This window comes from Grammomys surdaster, unplaced genomic scaffold, assembly GCF_004785775.1.
Source record: "Grammomys surdaster isolate TR1022 unplaced genomic scaffold, NIH_TR_1.0 65, whole genome shotgun sequence".
In the NCBI taxonomy this organism is placed as follows: Eukaryota; Metazoa; Chordata; class Mammalia; order Rodentia; family Muridae; genus Grammomys; species Grammomys surdaster.
In genome coordinates this window covers 18,279,696-18,292,796 of record NW_021604567.1, presented here as the reverse complement: position 1 = coordinate 18,292,796, position 13,101 = coordinate 18,279,696, and positions in this window count along the sequence as shown.

Here is a 13,101-nt window from a genome sequence, read left to right as displayed (position 1 = left end):
TTTTTTTTTACTGTTTTATGAGTGTTAATTCATGCCTTACCGATTACATTGTAAATATCTCCTCCTTTGTGTGTAGCTTATAGCAAATTATTTATTTACTTATCTTATATATATGACCATACTGTCCTTGACACACCAGAAGAGGGCATCAGATCCAATTATAGATGGTTGTGAGCCACCATGTGGTTGCTGGGAACTGAACTTGTGACCTTCGGAAGAGCAGTCAGTGCTCTTAACCGGTGAGCCATCTCTCTAGCCCACGCTTGGCATTCTTGCAAAGGGCCCAGTTTCAGTTCCCAGCACCTGCATCAGATCGCTCACGCCTGTCAGTAAGGACTGTGGTACATATCCGTATACCTGGGCACACATACAAAAATAAATATGTTGCTTCTAAAGGGACAATTTAAACAATAATAGGAGTCTAAGGCCATGCAGGCTCATACAGACTTGGGATAAAGAGCTGAGAAGTCTTGTCTTGAAATCCAGTTCCAAGAATCCCCAAGGGATAACGGGATTGTGCAACTCCTCAAAGAGCCTCTGTGCTCAGTGGTTACAGTGAAACAGTTCTCCAGGTCTAACTGCCACATCACACAGGCAGCTCATTTTATGAGAGACTTTTATTATTCTCTAGGGAGTGTGAAAACCTTGTAATGAGTATCTCATACAAAATGCCAGAGGCAAGATGGACTTCGTGGTGATCTGAGGCAGGCACAGTTCTGTGAACAAGGAGGCTGGTTGCACTTACGCTGAGTGTCTACTGCGAACCCAAGACAACACAGGCAGCTATGCAAGAAGTGCTTTGGTCTCATAGGTATGAGCAAATCCTAAAACTCCCTGTTAACATCATTGTAACTTGCATTGTTTTCTTGGTTGAGTAACTGACCTACAGAACCCAAGTCTCATCACCATGAGAACAGCTATTTTATTTGTCATGCAGATACTGTAAAAGGTTCTCCAACGCTGTCATTTAAAACTGTGTGATCAAGGGCAGCTAACTATGAAGATCCACTTACTTGGGAAGTTCCTAATTTTAAAAAAGTTGTATTTATTTTTATTTTAAGTGAATGTTTGTGCCTGAGTGTATGTATGTACATGTGGCGCACTAGATACTCTGAAATTGGAGTTACAGGAGGTGTAAGCTGCCGTGTGGGTGCTAGGAACTGAACCGGGTCTTCTGCAAAAGCACCAAGTGCTCTCAGCTGATGAGCCGTCTCTCCATTCCCACAAACTCTTATTTTTGGCTAAGGATTTGTCGATATGTGTCAGCACTATAACAGAATGCCACAGGCTGGTGGCATATATGAAAGAGACGTCTTTTTCTCCAATTTCAGGACTCTGAGAAGTCTAAGATTGAGACAGGCACTTCACAGCTCAAGGAGCTGGCTCATCAGGTAGAGGACGCCTGCTATTCAGGCATGACAACTTTAGTTCATTCCCTGGAAATCACAGGAAAAGCTCGACGCCAGTGATGTGTCTCCGTAGTCCCAGCACTACTGTGGTGAGCTGGGAGACGGCAGTAGGAGTCGGCCAGTTAGCCTGAAGTCAACAAAAAAGACTCTGCCTCGACAAGGTGGAAGGCAAGGACCGACTCCTGAAAGCAGTTGTCCTCTGAGCTACCCACACACGCTGCGACACACACATGCCCACACTCACACACTTAAAACACACACACGCCGGGCGGTGGTGGCGCACGCCTTTAATCCCAGCACTTGGGAGGCAGAGGCAGGTGGATTTCTAAGTTCGAGAGTTCGAGGCTAGCCTGGTCTACAGCGTGAGTTCCAGGACAGCCAGGGCTACACAGAGAAACCCTGTCTCGAAAAACCAAAAAAAAAAAAAAAAAAAAAACCACACACACACACATACAACACAAATAAAAATTCTGCAGAAAGGTGTGTGCCTCGTAAACATCCTCTTTTGCTGTTGTCTGGCATAAGCCAGAATCTCTTGTGTAAAGACCATGCACTGGTTGCTTTTGAAATACCTGATAACAAGCAACTTAGGAGAGGAAAGGCTAGTGCGACATCGGTCTTTTGAATCAATATGATATAGGCTGTGTAGTCTAGGCAGGAAGTGAGTGGGATCAAAGTTCATCCCAAGCATCCTTGGAAAAGAGGGAAAGAAATCAGCACAGAGACCATAACCAGGCAGGTTTGGAATACTTGGGAGGCTTCCTTAGCCCCTGGCGGACCACCCCTGCCATGGGGAACAGTCCAGAGTCACAAAGAGGGATGCCCCTTGGTGAATCCCCATCGGCTCCCATCCAGTACATAGTACTTGGCACCGTCTGTGAATCCACTTGCACTTGGCTGAAGCTAACAGTGTGTTCTGGGCTGTGGCCAGCCATGGAGAGCAGGATGCTCGTAAAGTCTAAGGGCGTGTCGCCCACAGGTCATTTCACCGAAGGAACCCTGACTCCTGGGAGAGATATCCTTGACCCTCCTGGATTAATCACAGAGATATTCTTATGCCTCAGAAGACCTTACTGATCATGTACACTCTTGTCGAATAGCAGTTTTCTTCTAATTAAAACATTCCCTCCTGTAACGAAGAGAGAGACCCAGGAGACCCCGTTAAACAACCTGCGAGTGCCACAAAGCTGAGTCCAGCAAGATTCACAAGGCCCCTCCCAACGGTTTTAGATACAGTAAACTACTGCTGGGGAGGGAGATTCCAGGACCGGCCTGCAGGAGGCGCTCTGACCCGTCCGGTTATGCCTCCTGCAACTCCAGGGTCGCAACTCTGGTAAGTTAGAGGGTTAGGGGACACTTGGGTGGTGCAATTGCCCTTGTGCTCCCCCCTCTCCGCTCCTGTGTGTAGCCCCTTGTCTTAGTTTGCTTTCTACAGATGTACTAAAACACCATGACCAAAAGCAGCTCGAAGAAGAAAGAGTTCATTTGGTTTCTAAGTTACAGTCCATCCTCAGGGGAAGACAAAGCCGAAGCTCAAGGAAAGAACCTGGAGGCAAGACCTGAGGCAGATGCAGTTGAGGAACGCTGCTTCCTGACTTTCTTGTACACCTTGGGGCCTGCTCAAGAATGGTATTGTCCACAAAGGGCTGGATCAAGAAAATGCTCTACAGGTTTGTCTATGGGTCAATCTGATGGAGGCAGTTTCTCAGTTGAGATTCTTGACTCCGTTAGCTCTAGCTTGTGTCAGGTTTACCAGGACTCTCCTCACCCATACCCCTGTAGTAACCTCAGTGACCGTTTGCCAAGATGGACTTCAGTATGTTGGTCTATTATTGGTTCCCTGTCTGAGGTGAGGAGGCACTGGTTTGTAACGCCCTAGGAAGACTTCATACCTGACAGAGCTATTAGAAGATGCTTTCCGTCAAACTAATAGCTAACTGAAACAATAGAAAAATACAGGAATCCAAACTCATTAGAACGATAAGGCTCTTGAGAAAAATAATCCCACAGTAAGGATAGAAATATATCCTGGATGGTGATCGCCCCTGACATACACCTCCTGGTCCATCCACCAATTAACTAACCAAGAACAAGGCAAGCTCTCGATTGGTCCTAGAGATAGACTTCCATGATCCTAGCACTCAAGAGGAAGTAGGAGGATCAGGAGTTCAAGGTCACCTTCGGCCACAGATCAAGTTCTAGGCTAACCTGGGCTACAGGAGATCTTGTCTCAAAAAAGAAGGAGAGGAGACAGGAGTTATAGCCTAGATAGGGGAAGGAAGTCACCAGGGACCTATAGTGGGGGGCAGGGTATAGGGTATAGATAGCTGGTCTCAATCCTGCACTCTTTTTCTCCTCCCTCTGGTCTCTGTAATGTAAACCATGCCACTCTAGTGAGCCCTCCCTGAGTCACAGGCCATCAGAACCAAAATGGTGAGTCTGAATCCGTCCTCCACATGGTATTTATATCCGACATTTTGGGCACAGTGAAGAAAGGTAGTTAACTCCTCCACATACTTCTTTATGCCTGGAGCCTCACAGGATGTTAGTGTTAGGCAAACTGAGCAAAAGGTGCCTGGAACCTCCTTGTATTATTTCTTCTAAATCTAAGTTAATCTAAATAATATCAATATAAAATTTAGTTTTATGGGGGCTGGAGAGATGGCTCAGTGGTTAAGGGCACTGGCTGCTCTTCCAGAGGTCCATAGTTCAATCCCCAGCAACCACATGGTGGCTTACAACCATCTGTAATGAGATCTGATGCCCCCTTCTGGCATGCAGGTGTACATGCAGATAAAGCACTCATATACATTAAAGACAATTAGTTTTCAAGCAGTGGGGAGTTGACATAGTTCAGAGGGTAGGAGCCTGAGCCTCTTGGTATAATCCAATAAGAAACACAGGACATCACTGCTGGAGGTCTGGTGCCCCAAAACACACTGAAGAGCATGCTATTAAACCACAGGCTAGTCACACGTAAATGTGTTGAGGCTGTAGAAGGCCAGAGGACTGTCACAGGACTGCAGGGATGGCTCAGAGGTTAAGAGAGAATGCAAGAACCCAAGTTTGATTCCCAGCATCCAAATCACAACTTCCTGTAACTTCAGCATCAGGTATCTAATAACATGCCCTCTTCTGGCTTCCAGAAGTACTGTGCCCTTGTGCACATTCTCACACACAGATATACATGGGTTGAAAATAAAATGTCATTTCAATTAAAATAAATTTAATAAAATTTATTTAATAAAAAACAAAGACAAAAGTTTTGAAACAATGGACAAAAGACTGATGTACCTTCACAAATGAATGTCAAAGGATCACAGAAAAAGTTTCTCAGCATCTCCAGTCAATGGAGAAACGTGAATCAAAACCACTGAGAAAAGCCCCCGTTGACTGGGATCTGCCAATCAGAATCAGAGCTCTTTTAACTGAGATCTTATACAATTTGTTAACCTTCTTCAAAGGTAGTCAGAGATACAAAACTCTGTTTAGAAAGCTCCCCATCTGAGTGTGGCGACTCAGACCTGTAAGCACAGCATCCAGTAGTCAGAGGCAGGAGGATTCTAAGTTTGAAGGCAGCATAGGCTACATAGTATAAGCCACAGGCCATTGTTTGGGTCACACAGCACGATCCTGTCTCAAAAATCAAAAACAAAACAAAAAGCTGAAGAAAAGAAGAGATAGATAGATAGATAGATGCTATTAGATGCTATTTTGTCTTGTGTTATTTTCTGGTGTGTTTGTCCAGAAAGATTGTCAGTTAAATCAAGGGCACAAACTTATGGATTATTTACATGTTGTTGTCAAAGTCTTTCTGGAGTGGTGAAGCAAGGACTGTTGAGAAGCTCCTCCTCTGTATCACTCCATGACATTCGGCATTCTGTATGGGTTCTGAAGATCAAATGCAGGTCTTTATGCTCCTAAGTTAAATGCAGGCGCTTTGCTGACGGAGATGCTCCCCCAGTCCCACAGATGAATTCAATGAGCACAAAATGAACTTATTCACAGCAGGATCCAGATGAAGATAGCCATGACTCAAGGGGTCCAGAGGATACGTGTTCACAAACTGTAAGCTTTCAGGAATGCATTCCAGCTGGGGCCTGCCGGCTTCAAGTTAGCGAGAGGCCCTGTCTCAAGGGAAGAGAAAGTGAAAAAGCGGAAGAGCAGAACATGCAAGGTCCTCCCTGGACTCCACACATGTGGACAGACACATTTACCCTCACACAGATATGCGCGCGCACACACACACACACACACGCATGCACGCATGCACACACATGCGCACACAAATTAAAAAAAGACGAAAGCTCTTGCTGTATCTTTAAATGCCATCTCTCTTCCTGTAGCTAGGAAACAGACATCCTGAAGGCTTTGCAATCAGTTTTCATTATTCAGACTAGAAGGTATTTTTCTTACAAATACCGTTATACAAGGTAGAAGTAGAGTTTTAACTATTTATTTGTTGAGACAGAGTTTTTCTGTGTAGCCCTGGCTATTCTGTAGAAAGTCACTGGCTCTATAGATAAGGCTAACCTCCAACTCAGAGACCTGCCTGTCTCTGCCTCCTTAGTGCTGGGATTAAAGGTGTGTGCCGCCCTTCATGGCTGGATGAATGTAGATTTTTTAAAAATATCTATTTTATTTTTATTTATATGAGTACACTGTCGCTGTCTTCAGACATACACCAGAAGAGGGCATCAGATCCCATTACAGATGGTTATGAGCTACCTTGTGGTTGCTGGGAATTGAACTCGGGACTTCTGGAAGAGCAGTCAGTGCTCTTAACCACTGAACCATCTCTCCAGCATCGAATGTAAAATTGTTTAAAACTTAGTTTTTGAGACTTAATAGCCCAGGCTAGCATGTAATCGTGTAGTCCAAGTTGGCTTCAAACTCTCAGCAATCCTCCTGCCATACATGCTGGGATTATAGGTGAGAGACACCAAGCTTGGCTTCAAATAGGAAGGATCTTGTCTTGGTACTGTTACACATGGACAGAATTGGCAGTTCTGGGCCACTGTCTGGCTGTGATTCTGTGACCTCCCTGGAGGAAACCTGCAACCATGCAGTGGAGCTAACTGGCTCCTAGAATCTGCCTGGAAAGAGAGTTGGAATCCATAGCCTGACCTCATGTTGCTTTTCTAGCCTTTTAAGCTCGGTATTTTCCTTCTTTTGGAGAAGACGGAAGAGGCATGATGATGCTCTCCTCACACAGACACATACACATATAGACATACACTCACACAAACACACACAGAGATATACACACACATAAACATACACTCGCAAGACATACATACACAGAAACATACACACACATATAAACATACACATACATAGACATACACTCACACAGATATACACAGACATATACACAGACACACATAGACACACAAACACATATGTACATACATACAGAGAGAAATATATTCACACAGATACACATACATATATATTCACACACACACACACTTACAGGCACACAGAGACATACACAGAGACATACACACAGAAACACACATTCACAACAGATACATACATATATATTCACACACACATCGACATACACACAGGCACATACACAGAGACATACACATACATATATACATACACAGAGAAATACACACATTCGCACACGCACACACACACATGCACACACTCCCACAGACCCCTTCCTCCCTGACACCCCACAAAACTGCTAATGATCCATTTGTCCTCCCGGAGGACTGAGGAGGACCACGGACGAAGCCAGTGCCACCCGCCCACCCACACCCCAGCACACATTGCCATCTTGTTTCTTTTCCAATCCAAGACAACTTCACCCACTAGAAGCCTGCGCCTGTTATTTTTGGGCCTCATCTCCCACCCTAAGCACATTCTCCAAAAGCAACTCTTTCAGTTTATTCCCCCTCATCTCAATGTATTTGCATGATTAAATTTCAGATGAACCAAAAAGGGCAATTTTTTTTTCGGGCGAGATCAAGAAAACCTACTTGTCCTGGGAGACAAAAGTCTTGCTTCTCAGGACGGTTGTGGAGCAGCAGAGCCCGGGTCCCACCTGGAGAACAGCTCCAGAGCCTGCGCTTGAACAGTTGCTGCGCCACGAGCTTAAGACCAAGTAGTTTAATGAGCTCTTCTCGGAGACTGCGGGCACGCGCCAGGGCGTCTCTTCTCCGGGATTGCGGGCACGCACCAAGGCGCTTGCATTATGCGGCTTTGGGTGGAATCCAGTGATTTATGCAAACTAGGTTTGCACTGTACCAACTGAGCTAAACTCCTAGCACTTCTGGTTTTTATGTGTGAATTTTAAAAATCAGTTTGAAGTTCCTTTGGAGGGACAATCGCCCCATTGTGTTCTACCACACTTCGTTAAATCTTTCATAGGATTCCTTTGCGATTGGTTTCATTTCTCTTCTGGATTTCATTGTATGTCATAGTCTCCACTAAGACAAAAGATAATAATTTGTACTATCAAACTTCCCCATTAGTCATCCTGACAGATTTATCTTTCCTTTGAGTTTCTCAAAATGCAAATTAAATTGTCCATTTTTAATGATCCCTGAAAGGAATGGTTTTTTAAAATGGTAACCCTTCCTAGTCTTATGGATTCCTAAATGGTGCTTTTTGTTTTTTAACTTTTAGAGCCAAGCATCCTGACAGGGTGATAACCCGGGCTGATAACACTCACTCGAAATTACTGTGCAGACATCTTCCCTGGTTTTGGGTTGTAGAATGGAGGCTTGCTGTTCTCCACATCTTTGACAGCTTTTCATAAACTTAAGAAGCCAGTGGACCAGCTGAGGCTGCCGAGACATTGGGCTTCGCTCTGGCACTGGGTCTTAGGGACATCTCCCTCTCAGTACAAGATTCCAGAGACAGCCCAAGGCTCAGAGTTCATTGTCAAAGCCCACCCTACTGTCAGGAGCAGCCACGGAGGGATGAAGAACACGGCGCTGGCACGCTGGCCTATAAACCTCAGAGGAGCCTGCTTGCAGCAGCGCCAGCTAAAAGGGATTTGAACGAACAGAAGAGCAAAATGGTTTCCCTGTTTCCCCACTGTGTGACTGCCTGTGAACCCAGCCATTCCACCATTAACGTCTTATCTTGGAGGAAACTGAGGAAAACTGATTTCGTTGCACTGCAGAAAAAAAAAAAAAACCAGTCTGTTTTATTTGCTTCCAGAAAGTGTCTTGGTTACCAGAGGCCCGTGGGAGGACAGAGCCCAACTGCACTGCTCATTACTTCAGCCCTGGTTGTCTCCTTGGCTAGTGAGAGCTGCCTGAGCCGAGGCCCTGGGCTCATTCTCGGGTGGAGTCCCTAGGGCACCTAAGTTACAAAAGGCGCCTTCCTGACTGCAGAGTCCTAAGGATGCGTGTGTCCCTGGCCTAGGGAGGACCTGATGGGACACTGTGGGATATTGTCACTCACAACTGAAAAAAAAATTACTGATTTGGGGTTGCCACGGCCCTCCTTTAGATGAAGGACACAATCAGAGGAAATGTGCCCACCCACCCAGTTTTGAGGCAGGACAGAAAGTTGGGGGTGGGGGGGGAATTAAATGGCTATAGAAGAAAAAGAAGCCTCTCCCCCAGAGACTATTGGAAGTTTCTCCTGCAAAGTCAAGAATTCTAGGGCGGGGCTGGGAGGTGGCTCAGTGGGTAGGTGCTTGGTGTAAAGAATGAGAACCAGAGTGTGAATTCTCCAGAACTCTTGTGAAAAGCTGGGTGTGCCCAAATGTGCCTGTAATTCCAGCACTGGAGACAGACGGGAGGATCCCAGGGGCCAGCTAAAGGAGAGAGCCAAGGTTGTTAGAGGTCTGCCTCAAAACTAAGGTGGAGACTGAGCAAGGAAGATATTCCACTAGGATCTGTGGCCTCTATAGGCAGCACAAACATAGGCTTGCACACACACACACATGCATATGCACACACCTGCACACACACGCACACACACGCATGCACACATATGCACACACACATATACACAATACTCTCACACACATACACACTTTTCCACATACACACTCTCACACACACATTCACACACACACTCTCTCTTACAAACACACACATTCTCACACACACATTCTCTCTCACATATTCTCTCTCCCTTACACACACATACACACATTCTCTCTCTCTCTCACATACCTTTTCACATACACACACACATATTCTCTTACAAACACACACTCTCTCACACACACATTCTCTCTCACACACATATACACACATTCTCTCTCTCTCTCTCACACACACACACACACACACACACGAATTCAAGTACAATAAGCAACACTTGCTGGGAAGGCTGCCTACACAGAGGCCATATTCCCATCATATAGAGCTGTTTAAAGCAAGGATGCTAAAATAGTAAAGCACCAAGCTTAAGGCCTAAGCATAAATAGCTTATTCCTTTCCCAGATGCAAACCATTAATTTTCTGGGAAGCTCATGAACAAGACTATAAACTTTCATTTACAGTCAAATGTGACTTCCTCTGCTACCCCATGACCTGAGGTTTTACCTGGTCAACTGCCATCCAGTGCACATCAGGGATCACCTAGGTTCTCCTTTGATATGCAACTTCAGAAATCACCCAGACAATACAGGTGCTGCAGTAAAGACAGCACTTTAGGCTCTCTCTTGGGGAAGCACAGTCATGTGTTGGATACCTGTTCCTGAGAGCCTCCTTCCAAAGTCTAGTCAACTCCACACCTGCTTCTGCCTCAGCTTCTCTTCCTGATGCTGTGGCAAAATACTCTGACAAAAGTCACTTAAGGGAGAAAGAGTTTATTTTAGCCCACAGTTCAGGGGTGCCGTCTGCCTTGGTGAGGAAGTCAAGGGAGCACGGTGCAGGGGTGCAGTCCGCCATGGCGGGGAAGTCAAGGGAGCACGGTGCAGGGGTGCAGTCCGCCATGGCGGGGAAGTCAAGGCAGAAGGAAACTGAAGCAGCCGGACATCCAGAGTCAGAAGGGAGCGACGGTGTGAGGTGCTGCTCGGCTCCTGCTCTTGCAGTAGACAGCTGTAGACAGTTCTGAGTCCTCCGTCCAGGGAATGGTCTCACCCACAGTTAACACCCATCTTCTCACATCAAGATAATTCCTCACTGACAGGCACGCCCAGAGGCCCAGGAGATTCCAGACTCTGTCAAGCTGAACACCAGACACTGCGGCTTCACACCGACTCGTTCTGTGGTAAACCCAAGAACCCCAGATTCACCTGAGCAGAGACGTTTGAAAGAACGCTCCGTGTGCTACCAGCAGCAGTGTGGCACCGTCTCGGCTCACATCACAGACTGTACTGGGGACCGAAACCATGGCCTCACACATGCTAGGAAACAACTCTGTCACCGAGCCACACCTCCAGAGAACCACTGAGCCACACTCCCAGTCCTCTATGTATTTTTATTTTACTTTTCTTGAGACAGGCCCATACTATGTAAGCCAGGCTAGCCTAGAGCCCACTATGTACTCCAGGCTGAACTCAAACCCATAATAATCTTCCAACCTTACTCTCCCAAGGGCTGGAATTTTAAGGTTGGAGCCACCATGCCTGGCTCCATCATCATCATCATCTCCACCACCACCATCATCATCATCTAAACATCATCACCATCACCATCACTGAAGGCAAACTATGTCCCATGGAGAGAGGCTTCTTTTCTTTCTCATATTCCTTTCACAGTCTCTCCCTTTTTATATTTCCTCGAGAAGAGTTATACTCCACGGTCCTTTGACCACGTATCTCTCTGAGCATGGGGTTGAGTGTGTGTGGAACAGGATTATGCCTGACATACTCAACTGTGCTGCCTGGTTCACTTTCTACCCTGCTCTAACTGTAGCTTTGGGGTTAGTTCATCCAGTGTCTTACTTAGGGTTTCCATTGCTGTGAACAAACACCATGGCCAAGGCAACTCTTATAAGGACAACATTTCATTGGGGCTGGCTTACAGGTTCAGAGGTTCAGTCCATTATCATCAAGGCAGGAGCATGGCAGCATCCAGGCAGACATGGTGCAGGAGGAACTGAGAGTTCTACATCTTTATCTGAAGGCTGCTAGCAGAATATTGACTTCCAGAAAGTTAGGATGAGAGTCTTAAAGCCCACGCCCACAGTGACACACCTACTCTAACAAGGCCACACCTCCCAATAGTGCCACTCACTCCCTGGACTTAGCATAGTCAAACCACCATATCTAGCTTCAGCAGGCTGGCCAAACTGACTGGACCTACTAAGATGGCTGCCAGAGTGATATCAGACAACTTCTAATTCTCCATCTGTATGCTGATATATAACCTCCCTTCCCCTAACCAAAGAGCTGACAGTTGCCATGAAAGTGGTTGGAAAGAACCATAAAAGGAGAGAAGGAAGTGCCATCCATATTCCTGGAGGAGAAAAGAATATCCTTCTCCTTCACTCTTGCTTGTTAAATTATATATATATATATATATATATATATATATATATCACCTCTGGCCCCTAAGGCTGGTAAAGATGAGTTTTGAGTTCATCTTCCATGTCCCATATTCTTCTGTGTATATGCATGTTTGGATGTGTGCATTTGTGAATGTGGCGGCTGCAAGGCTATATTGAGTGCCTCCTATACCTCTCTCCACTTTATTACCGAGGCAGGGTCTCTCTCTGGACCCGGAGGTTATTGTCTGGGTGCTAGCCAGCTTCCTGGAGGATCCTCTACCTCTGCCTCCTGAGCACTGGAAGTATTGAGGATACACGCCCAGCTTCTTACGTGGGTTCTGGGGACCCGAGTTCCAGTTCTCATGCTAGAATGGCAGGTGCTGTAGCCCCTGAAGAAGCTCCCTAGACCTTTGCTTCTTGTACTCTTAGCCATGGAGAAAGGTTTCTTCAACTGTCCAGTCAGAGCTGGATCTTTTTACTGGTTTCACAGTTCCTCAGGGTGGGGGGTGGTGCAGGGGAAGAAACCAGTCTGGAAGCAAGAAGTGCTACAATTACAAAGGCCTACAACTTCTAGCCAGAAACCTGTTTATATATCCCCTATCCCTAACCCATCCCTAAGCTTTCCTAGATAGTGGAAACAAACACTCATACTATGGAAGGGACACTTCCATATTTACTCATAGGATTGTTCTCTGGAACGCAAAATCACTACCTATTCACACACATATACATACGTGCACACACATGCACATACACACACAGTCTGACTACCTAGGAAGCAGTAAGGTGACTGTTTTTATTATGTGCTTTGTGTAGGAGAAATAAATGCATTCAAACTGTATGCATGACAAGATAGACTCTAAGTCCAGCATTATGTAAAAATCACATAATTTTTAAAGGCTATGATTTTTTTAAATGGGCATATGTTAGATTTCTAACAATATCAGACCCTTTCACCAGATGGTACATGATTCCTTTTGAGAAATGTGTTCAGAGCTGGGTGTGCTGGGTCACACCTACGCTTGGGAGGCTGAGGAAGGGGGATTGGCTGGGGTTTGAAGCTGGCCTTGATTAGGGTGAGACCCTGTCTCAAAACAAAGCACACAAAAGTAGCTTAACTTAAATTTTAAAGGAATGGCACTTTTTACATATTTTCCCTAATGGTTTTTCCTAATTCTCCTTGCTTCTTTGTTTAACTATATCATTCCAGACTGAAATTCTTTTTGTTTGTTTGTTTGTTTGTTTTTTTCGAGACAAGGTTTCTCTGTGTAGCTGT